Source organism: Salmo trutta, chromosome 5, assembly GCF_901001165.1.
Source record: "Salmo trutta chromosome 5, fSalTru1.1, whole genome shotgun sequence".
NCBI lineage: Eukaryota > Metazoa > Chordata > Actinopteri > Salmoniformes > Salmonidae > Salmo > Salmo trutta.
In genome coordinates, this window is record NC_042961.1 from 59,530,876 (window position 1) to 59,557,669 (window position 26,794).

The window sequence follows — 26,794 nt, forward strand, 5'->3', positions numbered from 1 at the left end:
TCTTTTAGTAGGCTACACACATGGTATTGGTCCTATACACTGCACATTCAAAATGTAGAACAAACAATGTCATAGCCCTGGTGGCCATTTGATTAATTGTTTCGCATCTTACGGCTTGGGGGTAGAAGCTATTCAGGAGCCTTTTAGACCTAGACTTGGCACTACTGGTACGCTTGCTGTGTGGTAGCAGAGATGAACAGTCTTGTTGACTTGGGTGACTGGAGTCTTAACAATTTTTTTGGGCCTTCCTCTGACACTGCACAGTATAGGTCCTGGATGGCAGCAAGCTAGGCCCCAGTGATGTACTGGGCCGTACGCACTACCCTCTGTAGTGTCTTGCAGTCAGATGCCGAACAGTTGCCAGACCAGGCGGTGATGCAACGACAACACCTTTTCCCCTTCAGGAGACTGAAAAGATTCGGCATGGGTCTCCAGATCCTCAAAAAGTTCTACAGCTGTACTATCGAGAGCATCCTGACCGGTTGCATCACAGCCTGGTCAGGATGCTCTCGATGGTACAGCTGTAGAACTTTTTGAGGATCTGGAGACCCATGCCGAATGTGGCTCATTTGGTAGAGCATGGTGTTTGCAACGCCAGGGTTGTGGGTTCGATTCCCACGGGGGACCAGTACGGAGAAAAAATGTATGAAATGTATGCATTCACTACTGTAAGTCGCTCTGGATAAGAGTGTCTGCTAAATGACTAAAAATGTCAAATGTAATGCCAAATCTGTTCAGTCTCCTGAAGGGGAATAGGTGTTGTCATGCCCTCTTCACAACTGTCTTGGTGTGTTTGGGCCATGATAGTTTGTTGGTGATGTGGACACCAAGGAACTTGAAACTCTTGACCCGCTCCACTACAGCCCCGTCGATGTTAATGGGGGCCTGTTCGGCCCTCCTTTTCCTGTAGCTCCTTTGTCTTGCTCACATTGAGGGAGAGGTTGTTATCCTGGCACCACACGACCAGGTCTCTGACCTCCTCCCTATAGGCTGTCTTATCATTGTTGGTGATCAGACCTACAACTTAATGATGGTGTTAGAGTCGTGCTTGGCCATGCAGTTGTGGGTGAACAGGGAGTTTAGGAGGGGACTAAGCACGCCCCTCTGAGGGGCCCTAGTGTTGAGGATCAGCGTGGCAGATGTGTTGTTCCCTACCCTTACCACCTGGGGGCGGCCCATCAGGAAGTGCAGGATCCAGGATCCAGTTGCAGAGGGAGGTGTTTAGTCCCAGGGCCCTTAGGTTAGTGATGAGCTTTGTGGGCACTATGGTGTTGAACGCTGAGCTGTAGTCAATGAACAGCATTCTCACATAGGTGTTCCTTTTGTACAGGTGGGAAAGGGCAGTGTGGAGGCGATTGAAATTGCGTCATCTGTGGATCTGTTGGGACGGTATGCGAATTGGAGTGGGTCTAGTGTGTCCGGGAGGATGCTGTTTATGTGAGCCATGACCAGCCTTTCAAAGCACTTCATGGCTACTGATGTGAGTGCTATGGGTCGGTAGTCATTTAGGCAGGTTACCTTAGTGTTCTTGGGCACAGGGACTATGGTGGTCTGATTAAAACATGTTGGTATTACAGACTCAGACATGGAGAGGTTGAAACTGTCAGTGAAGACACTTGCCAGTTGGTCAGCGCATGCTCGGAGTAGAAGTCCTGGTAATACGTCTGGCCCTGCGGCCTTGTGAATGTTGACCTGTGTAAAGGTCTTACTCACATCGGCTGCGAGAGCGTGATCACACAGTCATCCGGAACACCTGATGCTGTCATGCATGTTTCAGTTTTACTTGCCTCGAAGCGAACATAGAAGTTATTTAGCTCGTCTGGTTGGCTTGTATCACTGTGCAGCTCTCGGCTGTGCTTCACTTTGTAGTCTGTAATAGTTTGCAGGCCCTGCCACATCCGACGAGCATTGGAGCCGGTGTAGTACGATTTGATCTTAGTCCTGTATTGATGCTTTGCCTGTTTGATGGTTCGTCGGAGGGCATAGCGGGATTTCTCATAAGCTTCCGGGTTAGAATCCCGCTCCTTGAAAGCGGCAGCTGTAACCTTTAGCTCAGTGCAAATGTTGCCTGTAATCCATGGCTTCTGGTTGGGGTATGAACGTACAGTCACTGTGGGGACGACGTCCTCAATGCACATATTGATCAAGCCAGTGACTGATGTGGTGTATTCCTCAATGCCATCAGAAGAATCCCGGAACATATTCCAGTTTGTGATAGCAAAACAGTCCTGTAGTTTAGCATCTGCTTCATCTGACCACTATTTTAGAGACCGAGTCACTGGTGCTTCCTGCTTTAATTTTTGCTTGTAAGCAGAATTCAGAAGGATAGAGTTATGGTCAGATTTGCCAAATGGAGGGCGAGGGAGAGCTTTGTACACGTCTCTGTGTGAGGAGTAAAGGTGGTCTAGAATTTTTTTCCCCCTCTGGTTGCAGATTTAACATGCTGATAGAAATGAGGTAAAACTAATTTAAGTTTCCCTACAATAAATTAAGTTGCTTACATTCCCCTCTTTGTAGCAGTCAGCAAATAGTGTCTCTGGATTGTCCTTGAGGATATTTTTTTGGTACTTATTCCTTGCGGTGTTATTCCTAATATCCATGGGGTTCTGTATTCTAATAACCAGAGGTGTGGACTCGAGTCACATGACTTGGACTCGAGTCAGACCTGAGTCACAAATATGATGACTTGCAACTCTACTTTGTCTTTAACACCAATGACTCGTGACTTGACTTGGACTTGAGCCTTATGACTCGACCTGACCTGACCGACCTGACCTCCCCAAGCCCAAATATTAAAAATGATGCTATTAAAAAGTGTGCAGCGCATCAACTCTTCATTTAACGGATTACAGTTTGAATCAGACAACAGCCAATCAAATTGTGCCAGCGGAGAAAGAAAAAGTAGAGGAACGTCGGCGGGTGAATTCAGATGGAGCCCTTGGAAAGATGATACCCAAAATGATTATTTTTGGATATAAAGACTACACTGTAGTCAACAAAAAACGGAGTGCAACTTACAAAACATGCAGGAAGAAAGTTACAGACGGAGGAGACATTCTCAGACATTCAGGCCAGTGTTCAAATTGTGGGCCTACTTGAAGTTCAGTATCAGTTCTTTGATGTACCTTTTAAGAAATGATTGTAACTTTATGGCAGGATTGTTTTAGATGTCTAGAGTATATCTGGAGAGGGAGAGAGCACTAGAATATTTTGTTTTTGTTGTCATATTGATGTGTCTTTCTCATGGCTACCCATGTATTTCCATGGAAATATAAAGTTTATTGGAAAGTAAAAATATATATATTTTTAAAGCATTCATGATTTAATATACTAACTATTACTCTTGTGAAAAATATGAAATGGTATTACATTTGGTGAAGACCACATTATGACTTGTTTAGGACTCGAAACTCAAAGTTTAGGACTTGAGACTTGACTCGGACTTGCCTGTCTTGACTTGGGACTTGACTTGGGACTTGAGTGCTAAGACTTGAGACCTACTTGTGACTTGTAAAACAATGACTTGGTCCCACCTCTGCAAATAACCTCTGGACAGGGATAAACCATGGAGGCTTCAAAGGCCTCTACATGTGGGTGTGGGGCTGGGGAACTCTCCTGCCATTGTTAGGCCCAAAAGTTCTCACCTCTCACTTCACACTTAAGTGCTAATTGATCAGGTCAATTTTGTCCTAGCAGCTTGGTACTTTGTAGCCTATTTATTAAGCTTTATATAACAACATTCCCTAGAGATTATTGTATTGTACTTTTAGCCTTCGGAAGTAGGTTCAGACTGAACTTTACTGTTGGATGGTGTTGTGTTGGATGGTTCCACTGTGTTTCTTCTGCAGGTTTTGGTTTGTTAAAAGTTTTTTTTCTTTATAGTCCTTGGTAGTAATAGTCCACTCTGGTAATTTTGTCTTAAATCAAGGTTTTAGGTGTGGAATTGTGATGTGGATTGAAGGTTTTGATGTTCAGGTTTGTATCCTCTATGAGTCCTTGTGAAACAATGCAAGTTTATCTACATTTATCCAAATCTAATTCTATATTTTTTCAGAAGAACTCAGGTGTCTCTCTCTCTCTCTCTCTCAATTCACTTCAATTCAATTCAAGGGTCCACTGTGAGTAGAGACGACCCCTGAACTCTAACCCCTGATCTCTGATCAACCCCTCAACCCTAACCTCTGACTGACCCCTCTACCCCTGACCCCCTTGTTCTGACAGAGTGTGTGTGTTCCTCCCATCCCTGGAGGGAGCTGTATTGCTCTGTAAACTGTATAGGCCTACAAAGGACACGAGTTGAACCAAGCTGTCCCTAGCTGGCTTTATTATGCATTGTTCAGGTTGGCAGCATAAGCCACGTTTTATACCTGGAGCTCAGATGCGTCCTGATGTTGTCCACATTCTGATTGTGCCTACATGTTATTGACGCCATAAGTCAGCAGTGCCACTTTTTAGATTTTTTAGAGGATAATGATGATTATCTGACTACTTGTGGAGGTGATCAGGAAGATCTGATCACAATCCGTCTTTTAAAAGTCTACACCTGTCTTAACATGTGGGCACAATCAGGACAAAGGATGCTTGTTAGAACCAGGTTTAAATTTACAAGGTATAAATTAACCAGGTATAAATGAACAAGATATGCAGTGCATTCGGAAAGTATTCAGACCCCTTGACTTATTCCACATTTTGTTGGATTGATGAGGGGAAAAAGGGAGAGGTTGTTGTCCTGGCACCACACGGCCAGGTCTCTGACCTCCTCCCTATAGGCTGTCTCATCGTTGTCGGTGATCAGGCCTACCACTGTTGTGTCATCAGCAAACTTAATGATGGTGGTGGAGTCGTGCCTGGCCGTGCAGTCGTGAGTGAACAAGGGAGTACAGGAGGCAAAGCGTCAATACAGGACTAAGATCGAATCGTACTACACCGGCACCACGGCCAGGCACGACTCCAACACCATCATAAAGTTTGCTGATGACACAACAGTGGTAGGCCTGATCACCGACAACGATGAGACAGCCTATAGGGAGGAGGTCAGAGACCTGGCCGTGTGGTGCCAGGACAACAACCTCTCCCTCATCAATCGACACACAATACCCCACAATGACAAAGCAAAAACAGGTTTTTAGAAATTTTAGCAAATGAATAAAAAATAAATAATGAAATATCACATTTACAGTATTCAGACCCTTATCTCAGTATTAGTTAAAGCACCTTTGGTAGCGATTACAGCCTCGGGTCTTCTTGGGTATGACGCTACAAGCTTGGCACACCTGTATTTGGGGAGTTTCTCCCATTCTTCTCTGCAGATCCTCTCAAGCTCTATCTGGTTGGATGGGGAGCGTTGCTGCACAGCTATTTTCAGGTCTCTCCAGAGATGTTCGATCAGGCTCAAGTCCAGGCTCTGGCTGGGCCACTCAAAGACATTCAGAGACTGGTCCAAAGCCACTCCTGCGTTGTCTTGGCTGTGCTTACGGTTGCTGTCCTGTTGGAAGGTGAACCTTCACTCAGTCTGAGGTCCTGAGTGCTCTGGAGCAGGTTTTCATCAAGGATCTCTCTGTACTTTTCTCCATTCATCTTTCCCTCAATCCTGATTAGTCTCCGCTGCCGCTGAAAAACATCCCCACAGCATGATGCTGCCACCACCATGCTTCACCGTAGGGATGGTGCCATGTTTCCTGCAGACATGACACTTGGCATTCAGGCCAAAGAGTTCAGTCTTGGTTTCATCAGACCAGAGAATCTTGTTTCTCATGGTCTGAGAGTCTTCAGGTGCCCTTTGGAAAACTGCAAGCGGGCTGTCATGTGCCTTTTATTGAGGAGTGGCTTCCATCTGGCCACTCTATCATAAAGGCCTGATTGGTGGAGTGCTGCAGAGATGGTTGTCCTTCTGGAAGGTTTTCCCATCTCCACAGAGGAACTCTGGAGCGCTGTCAGAGTGACCATCGGGTTCTTGGTCACCTCCCTGACCAAGACCCTTCTCCCCCGATTGCTCAGTTTGGCCGGGCGGCCAGCTCTAGGAAGAGTCTTGGTGGTTCCAAACTTCTTACATTTAAGAATGATGGAGGCCACTGTGTTCTTGGGGACCTTTAATGCTGCAGAAATGTTTTGGTACCCTTCCCCAGATCTGTGTCTCGACACAATCCTGTCTCGGAGCTCTATGGACAAGTCCTTTTACCTCATGGCTTGGTTTTTGCTCTGACGTGCACTGTGAACTGTGGGACCTTACTTCCAGGGCCTGATTGCAGGTGTCCAGTCTCTGCTGTAACACCAACAGCTTGGCGTCGTGCTGCTCTCTGACCACTGTTAGGTCTCTGTCGTGTTGCTCTCGGAGTCTAAACAGACTGACACATGGTGTGTGCATTTCCAAATCATGTCCAATCAATTGAAGTTACCACAGGTGGACTCCAATCAAGTTGTAGAAACATATCAAGGATGATCAATGGAAACAGGATGCACCTGAGCCCAATTTCAAGTCTCATAGCAAAGGGTCTGAATACTTATGTAAATAAGGTATTTATTTATTTTATTTGTTAGAAAAACCTGTTTTCGCTTTGTCATTATGGGTATTGTGTGTAGATTTATTAGGAAAAACATACATTTAATATTTTTAGAATAAGGCTGTAACATAACAAAATGTGTAAAAAGTCAAGGGGTCTGAATACTTTCCGAATGCTCTGTAAATTAACCAGGTGTTAATGAACCAGGTTTAAATGAACCAGGTTTAAATGAACCAGGTATAAATGAACCAGGTTTAAATGAACCAGGTATAAATGAACCAGGTTTAAATGAACCAGGTATAAATGAACCAGGTTTAAATGAACCAGGTATAAATGAACCAGGTTTAAATGAACCAGGTATAAATGAACCAGGTTTAAATGAACCAGGTTTAAAAAGGAATAGAGTGTGAAAGATTGTCTGTCCCTGAGCTTGCGTGCCTGAGACAAATGACAAATGATCAATGGTGTGTGTGTGTGTACATCTCTGTGTGTCTGTGTGTATATCTATCTCTGTGTGTCTGTATATCTCTGTGTGTCTGTGTGTGTGTGTATCTGTGTGTGTGTGTATCTCTGTGAGTCTGTGTGTGTGTATATCTCTGTGTGTCTGTGTGTGTATATCTGTGTGTGTGTGTGTGTGTATATCTCTGTGTGTCTGTGTGTGTGTGTATATATATCTGTGTGTCTGTGTGTGTATATCTCTGTGTGTCTGTGTGTGTATATCTCTGTGTGTCTGTGTGTGTATATCTCTGTGTGTCTGTGTGTGTGTATATCTCTGTGTGTCTGTGTGTGTGTATATCTCTGTGTGTCTGTGTGTGTATATCTCTGTGAGTCTGTAGGTGTCTGGGGCCTTGCCTGTCTCTGTGTCCTGAGTACAGTGTGGTGCTGGAAGATGAACTGGGTGTGTCTTGGGCATGGTGGAAGTATGTTCCTTCCTGCTGGAAACCCACCATGAGAGACAAATACCCAGCTGGCACCACACACAGGTTAGAACACTCACACAAAACAACACACTCTCTCTCTCCATCCCTCTCCCTCTCTCCATCCCTCTTCCTCGCTCCATCCCTCTCCCCCTCCCTCTGTCTCCTCACCTCCCCTTTCCCTCTCCCTCTCTCCCTCCCTCCCTCTCTCTGCTCCATCCCTCTCTCTCCATCCCTCTCCCCCTCCCTCCTCCCTCCCTCTCCTCCTTCTCCTCCCTCCCTCTCGTCCCTCTCCTCTCGTCCCTCCCTCCCTCTCGTCCCTCTCCCTCTCCCATCCATCCCTCTACCTCTCCATCCCTCTCCCTTCCCTCTCCCAAATCAAATCAAATCAAATTTATTTATATAGCCCTTCGTATATCAGCTGAAATCTCAAAGTGCTGTACAGAACCCAGCCTAAAACCCCAAACAGCAACAATGCATGTGAAATAGGCACGGTGGCTAGGAAAGCTCCCTAGGAAAAACTCCTCCTAGAAAGGCCAAAAACCTAGGAAGAAACCTAGAGAGAACCAGGCTATGAGGGGTGGCCAGTCCTCTTCTGGCTGTGCCGGGTGGATATTATAACAGAACATGGTCAAGATGTTAAAATGTTCATAAATGACCACAGCATGGTCAAATAATAATAATCATTGTAGTTGTCGAGGGTGCAACAAGCACGTCCAGAGAACAGGTCAGGGTTCCGTAGCCGCAGGCAGAACAGTTGAACACAGCAGCAGCTCCCCCATCCCTCTCCCTCTCCCCATCCTCTCTCTGTCCTCTCCCTCTCCCCTCTCCCCCTCCCTCTCCCCATTCCTCTCCCCATTCCTCTCCCTCCCTCTCCCCCTCTCCATTCCTCTCTCTCCTTCCCTCTCTCTCTCCCGCTCCCTCTTCCCATCTCCTCTCTCTCCATCCATCCCTCTGCCTCTCTCCATCCATCCTCTCCCCCTTCTGTCCCCCTCTCCCTCTATCTAGCTAGGTAATGTTATTCATTGTTGCTATGTTGAAGTGAGTTGAGAAGTTGTTATAAGATGGCAAAGTATAAGGTGCAACAGGATAGTGTTTCTCTCTCTCTCACCACACACACACACGCCCCAAAGTGTCACTATCAGACACATTGGACACATTGTCCTAGGATGAGCTACTTCTGTACTGTTTACCACGCCTGCCAAATATCAGAACTCAACATCGAACAGGTCATGCGATATTATGCTTTTGACGTATTTTGGACAATTCTTTTATGATGTTGACTACTTTAAATGTCTTCTTCTCTCAGAACCGCTGGACCGATCGGCACCAAATTTGGTACTAGCATCTATGGATTCACATTTTCAAATGGACTCTATCTCAAACAAATGGCCGCTATGAGCTTGATGTTTTTTCTTCTGTTCAACCAAACTGAACTATGCTTTACATATACAGTGGAACAGATTGAGATATAAACATGTGCCTGTTATAGCGCCACCGTGTGGCCGATCTGAATGTGCTCGCATATGTGACCCGTTTCAAGAAGCTAAGACGTATATCACAAGTTGCTATTTCACAAGAGAGGCATTTGAACTTTATAAAAAAAAAGTTTTATTACAATGCGGTTTTTTTAAAGGCAGAAATTCCTTCTGGAACATGTGAACTTTCATGTGCCTTAAAACAAACTTGTATGCCATCTGTAAATACAATTGTTAAATGACAAGCCTAGTCGGTTTAGCCTTTCCGCTAGCCATGATTGGCTGAGATAATGGATGGGCTGAACATGCCGAGAGATGAGTTCGGATTGGTCTGCCATGTAACACACTTCTGTCTATAACAGGGGTGGGCAGTTCCACTACTTTCTGCACAAGGTCATTGTGAACCAGAGTGACCTAACACAACAATGGGCCAAACAAGCTGTATCCAGCTACAAACGGAAAAACGACACGCTGCCGTGAAGCCTTCATCTATGTATATACGGGTAAGAGTCTACATTTTCAGATAGTAAACATTTTCAAATTTTGTCTGTTTTTTTGGGGGGGGGGGGGGCAGTGGGGTTTGTCATAGCATTTCTTTCACATGACCCATCAATTTAGACAGGTGTATCTGGTAGTGGTGTGCTGACATGGTCATGCTCCTAATCGTATCCATAAATTGAGTTGATAGTCGGATCGGATTCTACTCGTGATCTGATAAAATATTTAATATGAGCGAATAGATATTGGTAAAATACCTCCCTGCAAGTTCTCACTGCAAAAAAAAAGCTGTGTTTAATATTTTTACCCTACCCTCTCCTTCCCTCCTTGATAGATATTATGCACATTGATAGCCTGATAGCGAACGTCCTCACCGTTGATTTGTCATAGTAACAGGCAGCAGAAATCGAAATGATCAGACCCGAAAACATGCGAGCAAAGTGATTGGGTGAAATGAAGTGAGTAGACAGAGACACAGCGGGATCAATGTACAGCCTGCCCTTTTCTTTACAGACAGGCAGTTGCGTTATTTGTGACTGACCGGCTCAATCTTATGTATCAACATTTTTTAAATTGTGTTTTTAACATTGGATAAAAGTGAAGATTCAGAGCTACAATGCTTTCGGAAAGTATTCAGACACCTTGACTTTTTCCACATTTTGTTACGTTACAGCCTTATTCTAAAATGGATTAAATTGTCCCCCCCCCCCTCGTCAATCTACACACAATATCTCATAATGACAAAGCAAAGACAGCTTTTTAGAAATGTTTGCAAAATTATAAAAAAAAACAGAAATATCACATTTACATAAGAATTCAGACCCTTTACTCAGTACTTTGTTGAAGCAGCGATTACAGCCTCAAGTCTTCTTTGGTATGATGCTACATAATGTTTTTATTAATTCTGTATTAAGTCACTGCAAATAACAAAAACGTCACAATAAACTTAAAGCATGTTCTTCCTTTTTTTGCACTGCATGGATCACTGGTATGGTTGAATGCAGCATTGCTGTATGTTGCACTCAAAATGTCTTGTAGATGAGTAGCCAGCCTAGGCTACTGCTCAAATCTTGCTCTAATAGGCCTACATGTTTCTCCTTTGCATGGTGTTCTGTAGCAAGTTTAGTTTTTTGGTTATTCATTGTCAAGCTCGTCCAAAAAGTTATACCAACAGTCTAGCATGGTGGTGTGATGGTTTGGGGATGCTTTGATGTCTCAGGACCTGCATGACTTGCCTTAATAGAAGGAACCATGAATTCTGTTCTGTATCAGAGAATTCTACAGGAGAATGTCAGGCCATCCGTCTGTGAGCTGAAGCGCAGCCGAGTCATGTGGCAAGGTAATGATTCTGTGTATCACTGTGTCCCAAATGACACACTATTCCCTATTTTAGTGCACTAGTTTTGACCACAGCCATTGTTCTCTGGTCAAAAGTAGTGCACTATATAGAATAGGGTGCCATTGGAGAATGATCTATCAAGTCACACAATGAATGATCAATCAAAACACAATCAAGTCTACATGAAAATGGCCAAAAAAGTAACACATTTTAAGTTTTGGAATGGCCTAGTCAAAGCCCAGACCTAATCCCAATTGAGATGTTGTGGCAGGACTTGAAACGAGCAGTTCATGCTTGGAACAACCCAGAAATGTCGCTGAGTTAAAGCACTTCTACATGGAAGAGTGGGACAAAATTCCTCCCCAGCGATGTGAGACTGATCAACAATACAGGAAGTGTTTGGTCGGAGTCATTTCAGTTAAAAAGGTTGGCCAACCAGTTATAGAGTGTATGGAGACAATTACTTTTTCACACGGGGACATTGGGTGTTGCATAACTTTGTTTATGAAATATGTATGCGGTTTTTGTTTACTTGTAACCGTCAGTATACAAAAAAAAAATATGCAAAAGTAAAGTAGAGAAAGGGGGCAGATACTTATATGTAAAAATGTGTTGCCACCTTACGTTCATGCACGACTCAAAGCAAATCTACTACTTTTATTGTTCATAAAATACCGTCAAATACGAAACATGTTGTGATATGATACTACTCTTCTACATAGATTTTTCTATTGTGTTATTGACTATGTTTGTTTATGTGTGACTCTGTGTTGTCTCACTGCTTTGCTTTATCTTGGCCAGGTCGCAGTTGTAAATGAGAATTTGTTCTCAACTGGCCTACCTGGTTAAATAAAAGGTGAAATACAAAAAAATTATATCTTGGTCATATCGTCCAGCCCCACATTACATCCCGAGGTTCTCTTGGAGATTATTTATTACAAACATTACTCAGTTAGATTTTTAGATCACATATACACTGAATCAGAATTTCATTCAGTGTCATTTGAAAAACACTTTAATTTCACAAGAGCTGTGACATAGAACATGAGGTAAAACACCAGTAAACTGTAGAGAAACACACACTGGGTATAAAACATGTATACAAAAGCCATGCTTAGACAGGCAGTCTGAAGTGACTCACATCTGTTTTTTTTGGCATATCTGATACAGATCTGATCTCTGAGAAACTGATTGTAAAAGATTTCATAGCTTGATTCATAGTAATTGAACCTCAACACGTGCCCATGCACGCACACTCACACTAAAAATCTCAAACTAATCCACAGTAAAAGATCTCTGAGGTTATTCATGACGCTGCTCAGTGCTTTAAATTATACTGTCTGTTAATCCTGTCGGACCAAACATCTAAGATCTCACTCCAGGTTCCCCTGCGTCAGGGGATAAACATGATAATGAACCTACATTTATAGTCTCTTCAGTCTGTCCAGCAGCTTGCTAGAGGTGGGCAACTCCAGTCCTCAAGGGCCTGATTGACGTCACACTTTTTCGCCAACCTTAGCAAACGCTAATTAATCAAATTGCATTCTAAACTGAAGATCATGATTAGGGCGGCAGCGTAGCCTAGTGGTTAGAGTGTAGTGGTTGTAGGTAGCCTAGTGGTTAGAGCATTGGACTAGTAACCGGAAGGTTGCAAGATCGAATCCCCGAGCTGACAAGGTAAAAATCTGTCGTTCTGCCCCCTGAACAAGGCAGTTAACCCACTGTTCCTAGGCCGTCATTTACATAAGAATTTGTTCTTAACTGTCTTGCCTAGTTAAATCAAATACATTTGGTGATTATTGGAGTCAGGTGTGTTAGCTGGGGCAAAACTGACACCAATCAGGCCCTGGAGGACTGGAAGTACCTGTTCTAGAACATTCCAAAAACAGATGGCCTATTTTGGGCAAATACTCAATGCGAACGTCAGTGAAGACCAACTGTGTCCCGCAGAGCAAAATACCCCTGCCCTAGGTACAGATCTAGGATCAGCTTTCCCTCCAATCCTAACCAGGGGAGTTTGCTCTGGCCAAGGTGAGCCCATCCTGGGCAGAGTCATTACAGGAGTGCACCTGGGTCTGGCGGAAGCTCCAGAGATGAAGCAGGTCCGTGGGTAGCAGCTTGTGGAGGACCATGATACTGTGGTAGTGACAAGATAATGGTCTTAGGGTTGCAAAATACTTATAACTTTCCCCAAATTCCCTGGTTTTCAAAAAAAATCCTGGTTGTAGGATTCTTGGATTTTCTTCTATTCTCTCATAATGCCAGGAATCTTCTAACCAGGATTCCTTATAAAGTACAGGGAATTTTGGAACTCTAAAAGTACTGCTGTATGCAAATAGACATTGTACATTACACGCTGGACATAATATATAGATTGCACACGTGACCTATGTCATATACAGTACCAGTCAAAAGTTCGGTTACTACATGATTCCATTTGTTATTTCATAGTTGTCTTCACTATTATTCTACAATGCATAAAATAGTAAAAATAAAGAAAAACCCTTGAATGAGTAGGTGTCCAAACATTTGACTGGTACTGTATATTGTACACATCTCGTACAGCCAGAAACATAACACACTGGGCCTTACACATTCTGGCGCGCCTGACAGAGCTCAGCTACTTGTTGCCGTTTAGGTGTTTGATAGACATGGAAATGAAAGAGTACTTTTACCTGTTGAGTAGTGACAGGGGTGGCGGGAGGGAGAGTACTCCACAGGCATGAAGCCAGGATGGTGTCTGGCTGGTAGGTTAGCTGCCTGGAGAGAGAGAGAGAGCGGATAGAGGGGGAAGGAAGAGAGGGAGAGAGAAAGAAAGGGAGGGGTGTAATTTTGTTAAATTTGCTTGTGTGAGTTTGTCCATTGTGGTGAGTATTGCAAATGGCACCCATTCCCTATATAGTGGCACTACCTTTAACCAGGGCCCACAGGGTAGTGCACTACTTTTGACCAGGGCTCTATGGAGGTATAGGGTTCCGGGCAGCAGGTAGCCTAGTGGTTAGAGCGGGTAGCCTAGTGGTTAGAGCGGGTAGCCTAGTGGTTAGAGCGGGTAGCCTAGTGGTTAGAGGCAAGGTAGCCTAGTGGTTAGGTAGGCAGGTAGCCTAGTGGTTAGAGGCAGGTAGCCTAGTGGTTAGAGGCAGGTAGCCTAGTGGGTTAGAGGCAGGTAGCCTAGTGGTTTAGAGGCAGTAGCCTAGTGGTTAGAGGCAGTAGGCCTAGCTGGTTAGAGGCAGGTAGCCTAGTGGTTAGAGCGTGGGACTAGGTAACCGAGAGGTTTCAAGATCAAATCCCTGGAGCTGACAAGGTAAAAATCGGTCCATCTGCCCCTGAACAAGGCAGGTACCCCACTGTTCCTAGGCCGTCATGGTGAAATAAGAATTTGTTCTTAACTGACTTGCCTAGTTAAATAAAATATACAAATTTAAATGTGTGGGGTCAAGGAATGACTGCGTCTACCTGTATATTTCTAATGACCAAATATTGATTGAAATAACATTTGCATGCAATGGTGATCAGTATAAAATTCATCCAATCAACCAATGAACTCACCTGTGCGACCATGGCCGACGTAGGCATCATCGATGGGGAAGAAGGCACCACTGGTGGAGGCGTGGAGAGGAGAGAGAGGGCATCTCTGGAGAGGAGGTAGACCCCGCCCCCAGCGTAGGGGGGGGTAGGGGCCAGGGTCACAAGGAGTAGGGGACGTAGTACTTATTCCAACCATTATACGCACAGGGTAGGGTTTCCACAAAGATACGTCCCCATGTAGAGAGGCTGGGGAGACCCCTGTTCCTCTCTCTCTCCCTGCCCTTACCCTCTGTTCCTCTCCTCTCCTCCCTGCCCCTCCCCCCTCTCCCTGCCACCTCTCTCTTCTCCTGCCCCTACCCTCTGTTCCTCTCCTCTCTCTCCCTGCCCCTCCCTCTGTTCCTCGCTCTCTCCTTCCCCCTGCCCCTTCCCTCCTCTTTCCTCGCTCTCTCTCCCTGCCCCTCGCTCTCTCTCCCTGCCCCTCCCTCTGTTCCTCGCTCTTCCCTGCCCCTGGTCCTATCACTCTCTTCATCTCAGTCCCCTTCTTCATCCCTCTCCCTCCCCTTATCAATGTCCTCTTCCCCTATCCTCCATCTCTCTCTCTCTTCTCCTCTCTTCATCCCTATCTCCCTGTTCTGTAGGACCCCACCACTCTCTCCACATCCACGTAAACATCATCGTCCCCCTTCAGAATATAGAGAACGGTTGTGAACACTCCTGGTGGAACCAGTTCCAGAACAGAACCTCTTTCAGAGTCACATTGTAAAATGATTCTCTGAACCCCCACTGGAGGATGTCCCCGTATCTCTCACTCTCCTCCCCCACCTCCGGGTCTCCCCCTTCCTCCCCCCTGTCTCTCCCCAGGCCCAGTAGAAACACCCTCCTCACCCCCTGGCCTCTCCACTCCCTCTCCCCGCCCCAGGTAGCTCGTATGGCAGCCCGACGGTCAGAGTTGGCAGGGTGGGACTTGATTGCTAGGAGCAGAAGGATGGGCTGGCTTCAAGGTCGTGGTTGGAGCCAGGGTAGAGGGACCAGGGGTTGGGTCTGGGGTGACTGGGTCCAGGATTGAGTTTGGCGTTGGGGGGTGGAGGAGGCAGCAGCGAGGCCGTCTGAGGAGGGGGTAGGAGCGGACATCTCTGAAATGGAGGAAGACCTGGTGCAGCGCGCATAGGGGCTCTGGGGACCCATCAGAGAGCTGAAGAAGAAGCAGAAAAAGAAGCAGAAATTATCAGGAAGTCATGATTGACATTATATCTGTCTGACAGTGTGTCGTATCACCCACCTGGTAGAGTAGCAGCAGAGCCAGGGAGGAGGAAAGAGACAGGAAAACCAGTCTGGAGGACACCAGGCCTGGGGAACAGTATCCTAACACAGCCTAGAGGGAGGGAGGGAAAGGGGAATGGATTGTGGGACAGAGGGATGGATTGAGGAGGTACACACACACAAAAGTATGTGGACAACCCCTTTCAAATGAATGGATTTGGCTATTTCGGCCACACCCGTTGCTGACAAGTGTATAAAATTGGAGGCACACAGCCATGCAATCTCCATAGACAAACACTGTCAGTAAGATGGCCTCGACTGAAGAGCTCCGTGACTTTCCAAGTGGCACCGTCATAGGACGCCACCTTCCAACAAGAAGGTTCGTCAAATTTTTGCCCTGCTAGAGCTGCCCGCGGTCAACTGTAAGTGCTGTTATTGTGAAGTGGAAACGTCTTGGAGCAACAACGACTCAGCCGCATAGTGGTAGGCCACACAAGGTCACAGAACAGGAACCGCTTGAGTGCTGAAAACATGTAAAAATCATCTGGTCCTCAGTTGCAAACACTCAACTTTACCGAGTTCCAACACTGCCTCTGGAAGCAACGCCACGAGCTTCATGACAATGGAATGTCAGTTTAGTTCTGAAATGGATTTTGACCCCCAACCCTAGGTGAGTCGCCGTGAGATATCATAACATTTGTGACCAGTTTCAGGAAACTAGGTGTGAATGTCACAAGTCTGACTTCACAGGAAGGAGCCATTTGAACGTTATTTTTTTTTTATCAAAATGTGTTTATTGGCAGAAACGCCTTGTGGACATTTTGAACTTTCATGTGCCATAATAACAAACTTGTTTGCCACCTGTAAATACAAATTAAGTTGTTAAATTACGAGCCTAGTTAAAGTTAAAGCTTACTGTAGTTAGCTAGCTGACAGTAGATGGCTGGACCTTCTGCTAACCTAGCATTAGGTGTATTTTCTGTGTGTAGTGATATCTCAGAATGACATTTGCATTGCTAGCTATAGCTTAATGTTAGTAGCTAACTAGCAAACATTGAACCTATTTGGTTAACTTAAGCTAGCTATGACAATTGGTATGTATTTGCTAGTACTCTATGAATTGGGATTTATGGTTCAATGTTTAGCTAGCTGTTTAGGACTGGTTGTCCCTGTCTCCTGTTTAAACATGGTAGCTGTTAGCTAGCTAGCTGTTTAGGGACTGGCTGTCCTGTCTCTGTTTAACATGTAGCTGTTAGCTAGCTGTTTAAGGCTGGTCGTCCTGTCTCTGTTTAACATGTTGCGGTTAGCTAGCTAGCTGTTTAGGACTGGTTGTCGTGTCTGTTTAAACATGTAGCTGTTAGTTAGCTAGCTGTTTAGGACTGGTTGTCCTGTCTCTGTTTAAACATGTAGCTGTTAGCTAGCTAGCTGTTTAGGACTGGTTGTCCTGTCTCTAGGTTTAAACATGTAGCTGTTAGTTAGCTCGGCTGTTTAGGGACTGGTTGTCCTGCCTCTGTTTAAACAATGTAGCTGTTAGCTAGCTAAGCTGTTAGGACTGGTTGTCCTGTCTCTGTTTAAACATGTAGCTGTTAGCTAGCTAGCTGTTTAGGACTGGTTGTCCTGTCTCTTGTTTAAACAGTGTAGCTGTTAGCTAGCTAGCTGTTTAGGAGCTGGTTGTCCTGTCTCTGTTTAAACATGTAGCTGTTAGCTAGCTAGCTGTTTATGACTGGTCGTCCTGTCTATGTTTAAACATGTAGCTGTTTAGTTAGCTAGCTGTTTAGGAATGGTTGTCCTGTCTCTGTTTAAACATGTAGCTGTTAGCTAGCTAGCTGTTTAGGACTGGGTCAGTCCTGTCTATGTTTAAACATGTAGCTGTTAGTTAGCTAGCTGTTTAGGGACTGGTTGTCCTGTCTCTGTTAAACATGTGCTGTTAGCTAGCTAGCTGTTAGGACTGGTTGTCCTAGTCTCTGTTTAAACATGTAGCTGTTAGCTAGCTAGCTGTTTAGGACTGGTCGTCCTGTCTGTTTAAAAACATGTAGCTGTTAGCTAGCTAGCTGTTTAGGACTGGTTGTCCTGTCTGTTTAAACATGTAGCGTGTTAGCTAGCTAGCTGACGACCCATCAAGTTAGCCAGGTGTCTGACAGTGATTATGGCCATCTATTGTAATAATGCATCTGGACTGTGTCTTCAGCATCGTAGAACACGCCGACGCCCCTCCACCGTGTCAGACAAGGACATGGTTCTAATGCCTCCCATCTAAAAGAGAGCTGGCCCCAAGCAAGCACAGGTTACACCTGAAGCATGAGACTTGCAGCGAGTAGTGAACTTCATCAACAACTCCGCAGAGGATAATGCACTAGTGTTACCAGGACGCCGCCCAGGACACAAACACTTTGGTAGAAAGCTGCTGCCATCCCATGTGACAAAAGCAGCAGTGTGGCGTCTCTACAAGGAATCGATGACAACACTTGGTATGTAAAGCATAACAACACATTTTGATTATTTAATTGACCTTCCAACATGATTGGCACTACTTTTATTGATTTGTCACAGAATTTCTGTATTTTCTAGAGGTATATGTAGTCAGGCTGCCCCACATATCAAGCACTAAGCCCAGGACAGAGGAACAACAATCAGGTCTTCAGATCTGCCACAAAGTGTTAAGTCAGCCGAGCTGAAAACAAGAGTAGCAACTCCTACTTGTTCAGAGTGAGCGGTCTGTCTACCAGAAGATGGTCGCTGACTGCAGGACGACCTGTCAAGACCTGTAGTTGTCCCTGAAGGCTCTACTGAACCAGCAAGCAAAGACATCACGATGCATTACAGCTTTGATTTTGCTCAACAAGTAAGCAACATGTCCTCCTTTATACTGATTAAGGACTAGATACACTCAACAAACACATATATATGGGAGGCAGGAAAATGCCTTTCACGGCGCTGTTAAAGACAGACTGACAAGGGTGAGACAATTCACTTTATCTTAATGTTCTTTGTTGTTTGCAGGTGCACCATCCTTCTGACTCTATGCAGCCAGGTTTATCTACTATCCTTCTGACTCTATGCAGCCAGGTCACATCTACTAATCCTTCTGACCCTATGGGGGCGGCAGCGTAGCCCTAGTGGTTAGAGTGTAGGACTAGTAACCGAAAGGTTGCAATTTTGAATCCCCGAGCTGACAAGGTACAATCTGTCGTTCTGCCCCTGAACAAGGCAGTTAACCCACTGTTCCTAGGCCATCATTGAAAATAAGAATTTGTTCTTAACTGACTGCCTGGTTAAATAAAGGTGTAAAAAAGAATACAAATTCAGCCAGGTCCATCTACCATCCTTCTGACCCCATGCAGCAGATCCAATCTACTTTTAACTCCTCACAAGTGTGTCTTGTTTGGTGTCTGCTGTGAAGGAATACTACAACAAGCCAACTCCTTGATGGCTGAAGGCCTGTCATCCAGTAAAGGCAGCAGCGCAGTCATCAACTACATGCATTTCTTCACCAACTACGGAGTTGGGGAAACACGTGTGGACCTGAGTTGTGAAAACTGCGGTGGCCAAAACAAGAACAGGTTTTGTGCTCTGGTATTGTGCCTGGAGGACCATGCACACGCTCCACCACAGTCTGGACCTTCACTTCCTGATCACAGGCCACAAAGTTTTCCCCCCCGACCGGTGCTTTGGCCTCAAGCAGTGCTTCAGAAAGACCAGCGTGAACACTGTCTGAGACTGCTGGTGTTGTGAAGAACAGCACTGTGACAGGGGTCAACATCCAACAGATGGTGGACTGGAGGATGGTACGGTGCTGGTGGAAAGCTATGGCTGGCAACAACACCTGACTCTGTACTTCTGGCCTCTCCCACAGTTCAAGCAGTACCAGCACTTCAGGTGAAGATCATTTTCCTAGCATTGTATGAGGTTATTCTTCTTATCTAAAATTGGGAGGTGAATTGATGTTGTGCAAGGTTTTAATATCTTCTATTTTTTTTGCTATTTCCTGTTTTACAGCTTCGATGCTTTGGAGCCTTGTGTTGTCGCCAAGGAGCGTTGGGACTCAGTCTGGACCAGGTTTCAGCTGCTGCGCAACACTGACATCCTTCCTCCCATAGATGGTCTGCCTGTACAAGCCCCACCTGGACTGGACACAGCTAGACAAACGTATGTTTGAGAAGATCAGAGAGTTTTGCGACAAAGAGGCTATGGACATCACATGCCCTGCACCAAAGTCAAGGGCAGGACGGAAACAGTCTCTCCGAATATAGATTATTGTTCATGCGTGTTTTGGACGAACCAGTCATCAGCACTATCTGCAGTGCCTTTATTCAAATGACTCTCTTCTAACACACACACACGTTGCTGCTACAACTTGTATTAAATCCTGCTGCTTAGACATTTTACCCCTGATTGTATGCATATAACTACCTCATCTATCACTGATATTGTTCTTGTACATACTTTATATTTTATTTTGATACTTTCTATTCACCTGGAATTTTTCCATATTGTAGGCTACTACTTTTAGTCTTAATCTTTACTACACTACTCAATGTTTAGCACATTATCTCACATGTGAATACTTAAATGGATAGGTAGGGACTGGTTTAAGAGGGGAACAATGCTGAATGTGTGTAGACAAAGGAGAGAGCTCTGCAGTAGGTACCAAATAATTCAAATGCCATTTTCTCAAAGGTTGAGGTTACAAGTTTATCAACTTTCGAAGCAGAATTACTTTCCCATTGTTCCAACAAACAAAAAAATACAAAAAAAATGCAGTGTAGATATACCATTTTGTAGCTCTGTGTCTCTGCTTTTATCCAATGTAAAAAATTAAATAAACAAGTGTTGCTAAGACCGAATCAAGGTGTTCGGTCACATGTTTAATGTAAAGTGGTTGTTTTGGAAACAACAGTAGTTGTAATGTAATATAATATAATGGTGGCATCGAAGACACTACTAGCGCGCGACTTTTCTTTTAGTGGAAATAATATCGCTCAACAACGCAGCGTTTCGATACTCCAAACGGAAAGAAGAGAGAGGTCCTTACTTTCGCGGAAGTGCAACGCTTCTTCAGCAATCGGTCGTCACAGCATAATAGTCATAAACAGCACCTATTTCTAAATATCTCTTTGTTTAAAATGTGATTTTTAAACCTAACCACACTGCTTACCTTATGCCTAACCTTAAACTAAAAGCAAAAAACAAAGTTCATTCATTTGTAGGATGTAGCTTACTTGACTTTGTGACTGTGCTATCTAGTGGAAACATCGTTCATACATTCTCTTTTAGCAACATTACAAGTAGGATGAAACAAGTAATGTCATATCGTTGTATCATGGTGCTAAAACAGAAATGTTGAAATAAGCTAATTGAATCGCACTTACCCTTGGTTATCATCGTGCGTCTATTTGGCGTGTCAAATGTCAACACTATTCCACAGCGACGTCGTTTGAACTCAACCAAAGAAGTTAATGATTGGCATACTTCCTCTAAAATCACTTTCCGCATAAGCTTTACACGGCTTAATACTGGCCTTATTTCAGTTCAAACGAAAGTCGGGGAGGGCGCATCTATGACAGCCGAAAGCCCGAGGCTGATGTGGTTTTCCAACAGCAAGGCTCAGTGCAACATGGCAGTGGTGCCATTGTTTATAAAACTGTCTTTGTAATGTCGAAATAAAACATACCTGTATCTTCCATATCACAAACTCAGCAAAAAAGAAAGGTCCCTTTTCAGGACCCTGTCTTTCAAAGATAATTAGTTAAAAATCCAAAATCACCACAGATCTTCATCGTAAAGGGTTTAAACACTGTTTTCCATGCTTGTTCAATGAACCATAAACAATTAATGAATATGCACCTGTGGAGCGCCATTAAGACATTACAGCTTACAGACGGTAGGCAATTAAGTTCGCAGTTATGAAAACTTAGGACACTAAAGAGGCCTTTCTACTGACTGAAAAAACACCAAAGAAAGATGCCCAGGGTCCCTGATCATCTGCGTGAATGTGCCTTAGGCATGCAGATGTGGCCAGGGCAATAAATTGCAATGTCCGTACTGTGAGACGTCTAAGACAGCGCTACAGGGAGACAGGGCGGACAGCTGATTGTCCTCGCAGTGGCAGACCCGTGTAACAACACCTGCACAGGATCGGTACATCCAAACATCAACCCTGCAGGACAGGTACAGGATGGCAACAACAACTTCCCGAGTTACACCAGGAACGCACAATCCCTCCATCAGCGCTCAAACTGTCCGCAATAGGCTGAGAGAGGCTGGACTGAGGGCTTGGAGGCCTGTTGTAAGGCAGGTCCTCACCAGACATCACCGGCAACAAAGTCACCTATGGGCACAAACCCACCGTCGCTGGACCAGACAGGACTGGCAAAAGGTGCTCTTCACTGATGAGTCGTGGTTTTGTCTCAGCAGGGGTGATGGTCGGATTTGCATTTATCGTTGAAGGAATGAGCGTTACACCGAGGCCTGTACTCTGGAGCGGGATCGATTTGGAGGTGGAGGGTCCGTCATGGTCTGGGACGGTGTGTCACAGCATCATCGGACTGAGCTTGTTGGCATTGCAGGCAGTCTCAACGCTGTGCGTTACATTGAAGACATCCTCCTCCCTCATGTGGTACCCTTCCTGCAGGATCATCCTGACATGACCCTCCAGCATGACAATGCCACCAGCCATATTGCTCGTTCTGTGCGTGATTTCCTGCAAGACAGACTTACATAACTGATGGATTTGTTGTTCAGTAGTGTGGTGGGAACCCCCGCCCATATCAGGAGCAGAAGGCTGAGGCGGAATGTGGCCAGGCACCAGTCCCACTTCAGGTTGGTCACATTTGATCTGGTCATGGGTCAAAATACTATCCCTTGTCTGTCCTGGAATTCCCATAACAGCCATTGATGTAATCAGCGCTGTGCTGTCAACTCTACTTTGTTTTTCTACAGCTGGAGGAGTCCTCTGACCAAAGACAGAGGGGAGATGTGGTACCCTTCCTGCAGGTTCTTCAAACATCTCAGGGAACCGTTTTTATATGGGACACCATACGAAGGGATGACTACTCACATGTACCACCAGACAAAACGCTGGTAGGTACAGTATCTATCGGCTGTGAATGAAGACTCACATGTACCACCAGACAAAACGCTGGTAGGTACAGTGTCTGTATCGGCTGTGAATGAAGACCCACATGTACCACCAGACAAAACGCTGGTAGGTACAGTATCTGTATCGGCTGTGAATGAAGACCCACATGTACCACCAGACAAAACGCTGGTAGGTACAGTATCTGTATCGGCTGTGAATGAAGACCCACATGTACCACCAGACAAAACGTTGGTAGGTACAGTATCTATCGGCTGTGAATGAATGGGCTGTTGGAAATCAACACCACGTTCAGCAGGACACAACGTTGGCCAACGTTCAGATAGAAATGCATCATGTATTCAATTCGAATTGACCCCATCCCATATATATATATATTTTTTTTATTAAAACATTTTTTACTTTGGAAAGAAATAGCTAATCTTTGCTTTGTTTCGATGTCATTGAAATTAAATATATATATTTTTTCAATTATAGAATTGGAATTTCATTTTACTTCCTGCACTGACAGTAGCCTAGAGGTGACCGTTTTCTACAATCTCTTCCACATTAAAAGTGGTACTTGAGGAACACTCAGTGAAACCATCAACTCATGTACCTCATCTTCAGACCAAGTCTGCAAAACTGCAAGCACATTATCTGCTTACACTCAGTTTGCAATTGTAAAAACACAATTTCTTATTAAACACTGTTCTCTACATTAGATGCATCATTCAAAAGTAACAGATCTTGTGTTTCGTTTGGAAAAAAACTGGCATTCAAAATGCCACACTCATTTACCGATTACCTACAGCCAGTGCTGACCTGTGAAAACACATAGCTAATTTCTTCACTTAGAAATCAGAGCTTGAGCACTATAAATAGGCTTCAGGTTGGCTTTCCTTGGTTTGGACAACAATGGAGGCCAATTTTGGAGAGTTAGAGGAAGAGGAGTGAGAGGAAGAGGGGGACGAAGACGAGGAGGAGGCCTGTGGTGAGGAGGGGGCATGCCAGGGCTGGATAGGCCACTCCAGACGCTACTTCCCCCGCTGTTTAGCCAGAGAGAACATGGCTTGTGATGTTGATGAGGTGCTGTGGCCAGACCCAATTAGGAGACAGGATGTACCCTCATTGTTTTTTTCTTTATAGTAACAAGCCTATTTGTTTATCTTCTACTGTATTTGTTTTGTCTGTTACTGTTTATCCTGAAATCTGAATGAAAATACAATGTTTTGAGAATATTTTTTCCCCCTTGTATTTCTGTTTATAGTGTAAATATATACTGAATAGGTATACATACTGTATATGTTTGTGCACATACATGTAGGTGTGAGTGCTATGACAAACTGCCGTGGACTCCACACTGAACATGCAATAGACACAAGATAGTGTTTTACATTTGTAACATCCGTGTGTAGTTGGCGTGTATAATAGCTAAACATTTGATGGTGTGTGGAGTTGATGCAAAAACACCATTTTGAGGAGAGTTAAAATAGTTTTGAATGAAGTGTTTGGTTTTGCAAGAGATGTGTGACGTTTTGCATGTTGTGTGTTTTGGGGGTTTTGTGTGTAGAGTCTCGAGAAAAGAAGCCATAGTCTCAGAAATCATGTGGACGCAACTGTCAAAAACTGTAAGAGTAACCGAAAGGTTGTTGGTTAGAATCCCTGAGCTGACAAAGGTGGAAAAATGTGCTCTTCTGCCCTTGAGCAAGGCAGTTAACCCCTGATAGCAACTCCTCCTCGACCACCGATGTAGTCGATTACACTTGAAACCAGGCCCTGATCTTTGCAACACCTGGAGAAATGTTTTCATCAGGTATGCAGGCCAGGCGTCCGTGTTTCAAGGTTCACATTTTTCTGGACGAAAAACAAGCAGTGAAAGTGGAAACATTGTTTATTGGAAAAGCTTAGTAGTAGGCCTACACAGGCAAAATGACAGACAGACACAGAAAGTGATTTTTAATCAGCATGTAGCCTATTGTAGCCTACAACACTGAGTCAAAGACATTGACTTCAATCGGTCCCTTGATAGGCCCAGTGAAGCAAGAAAGGCTATGTACATCTCCTCCTTTCTCCCAAAGTATGTGCTTGTCCCTGTGGTTCAGTATTTATCCAGGCAGGTTAAGGCAACTGTTACCGAGGCCTCTTCAGTGTAGGGTGAAGTTCCTCCTAGATGCTGATCCTAGGTCAGTTTTGCATCATTTTCCATACTAATAGTTAAGGTTTAGGATCAGGGCAGGGGAAGCTGATCTTAGATCTGTAAGCTTTCCGAGGGGAAACTTGCTTAGACCTGCCTGACTCAGAGCGCCATCATGTGGACAATATTGATATCGATATTTTATGTGTTAAGGCAGTTGTGTGTGTGTGTGTCTACACGTCAGTGCTGTCTGTGGTCTCTCTGGCAGCCCATTGGCTATGACAGCGGATGTTCTGTTCCGGAGCCATGACTCGACCAGTAGGGATGCGGTATGCAGACAGGCTCCGCCCTGTCAGCAGCAGCATCAGAGTGGTGGTCAGAGTCGCTGCCCAACTGCATGCTGGGAGGCCCACCTGGGGGGCGGGGGGGAGTAGGAGAGAGAGATGGGTGGTGTAGGGAGAGGAGGGAAGGAAAGAAAGAGAGGAAGAGGGGGTGAGGAAAGAGGGGGAGAGAGATAGAGAGAGTGAGAGAGAGAGAGAGAGAGAGAAAGGCAGGGGGGAGAGTGAGGAAAAATTGAGGAAGTAGGAATCATATACTCTTAAGAGGAAAAAAGTGCTTTAGGAGTTATAGTGTGTCTGTTTGATGACTCACCGTTCCAAGTAAATTGCTCAGAGCGATATCAGCATATGCAGAAAGAAAAGGTGTAGGGCAGAGAAGATAGTTAATCTACCATTCTACACACACACACACACACACACACACACACACACACACACACACACACACACACACACACACACACACCACACACACACACACACACACACACACACACACACACACACACACACACACACACACACACTCATTTGTTTTCTGACATGAACAGCAGAGCAGACACTGCTGTCCTTTGATGTTGATGATGGCTGTATACCTTATTCCCTACATAGTGCTGTATACCTTATTCCCTACATAGTGCTGTATACCGTATTCCCTACATAGTGCTGTATACCTTATTCCCTACATAGTGCTGTATACCTTATTCCCTACATAGTGCTGTATACCGTATTCCCTACATAGTGCTGTATACCGTATACCCTACATAGTGCTGTATACCTTATTCCCTACATAGTGCTGTATACCGTATTCCCTACATAGTGCTGTATACCTTATTCCCTACATAGTGCTGTATACCTTATTCCCTACATAGTGCTGTATACCGTATACCCTACATAGTGCTGTATACCGTATTCCCTACATAGTGCTGTATACCTTATTCCCTACATAGTGCTGTATACCGTATACCCTACATAGTGCTGTATACCGTATTCCCTACATAGTGCTGTATACCTTATTCCCTACATAGTGCTGTATACCTTATTCCCTACAAAGTGCTGTATACCTTATTCCCTACATAGTGCTGTATACCTTATTCCCTACATAGTGCTGTATACCGTATTCCCTACATAGTGCTGTATACCGTATTCCCTACATAGTACTCTGTATAAGGAATAGTGTGCCATTGAGGACTCAAACCCAGCTTCTGCAGGCTGTGATTTACGTCATGTGAGTAGATTATCTCTTTACTAATGAGGTACAACCCTTATCATGAACAATCTTCTCACCACTACATTCACTGTGTGTGTGTGGTGTGTGTGTGGTGTGGTGTGTGTGTGTGTGTGTGTGTGTGTGTGTGTGTGTGTGTGTGTTGGACCTCTGCAAAAACAATGAAATTAAATCAAGTTACACAATGACTTCCTGATTACCCATTTACAGGATCAGATGCATTCCCTGAAGAGGGATGGAGAGGAGAGAGGGGGATGGAGAGGAGAGAGGGGGATGGAGAGGAGAGAGGGGGATGGAGAGGAGAGAGGGGGATGGAGAGGAGAGAGGGGGATGAGAGCAGAGAGGGGGATAGAGAGGAGAGAGGGATGGAGAGGAGAGAGAGGGATGGAGAGGGAGGGAGAGGAGAGAGAGGGATGGAGAGGAGAGAGGGGAATGGAGAGGAGAGAGGGAAAAAGGGAGAGGGAGAGAGAGGGATGGAGAGGAGAGAGGGGGATGAGAG

The 26,794-nt window shown here is 44.8% G+C and overlaps 2 long non-coding RNA genes across 2 annotated transcripts; both read right to left on the reverse strand.

Moving 5' to 3' along the window:
- Window positions 1-12,480: 12,480 nt before the first annotated feature.
- LOC115194658 (uncharacterized) lies at window positions 12,481-14,565 on the reverse strand. The gene is made up of 3 exons (XR_003878424.1): window positions 14,279-14,565; window positions 13,408-13,492; window positions 12,481-12,868 (listed from the first exon to the last, which is right to left on the reverse strand). It is a non-coding gene; the product is annotated as an uncharacterized LOC115194658 (long non-coding RNA).
- A 9,903-nt stretch (window positions 14,566-24,468) lies between these two features.
- On the reverse strand, window positions 24,469-25,430 carry LOC115194661 (uncharacterized). The gene is made up of 2 exons (XR_003878428.1): window positions 25,381-25,430; window positions 24,469-25,142 (listed from the first exon to the last, which is right to left on the reverse strand). It is a non-coding gene; the product is annotated as an uncharacterized LOC115194661 (long non-coding RNA).
- Window positions 25,431-26,794: the final 1,364 nt, after the last annotated feature.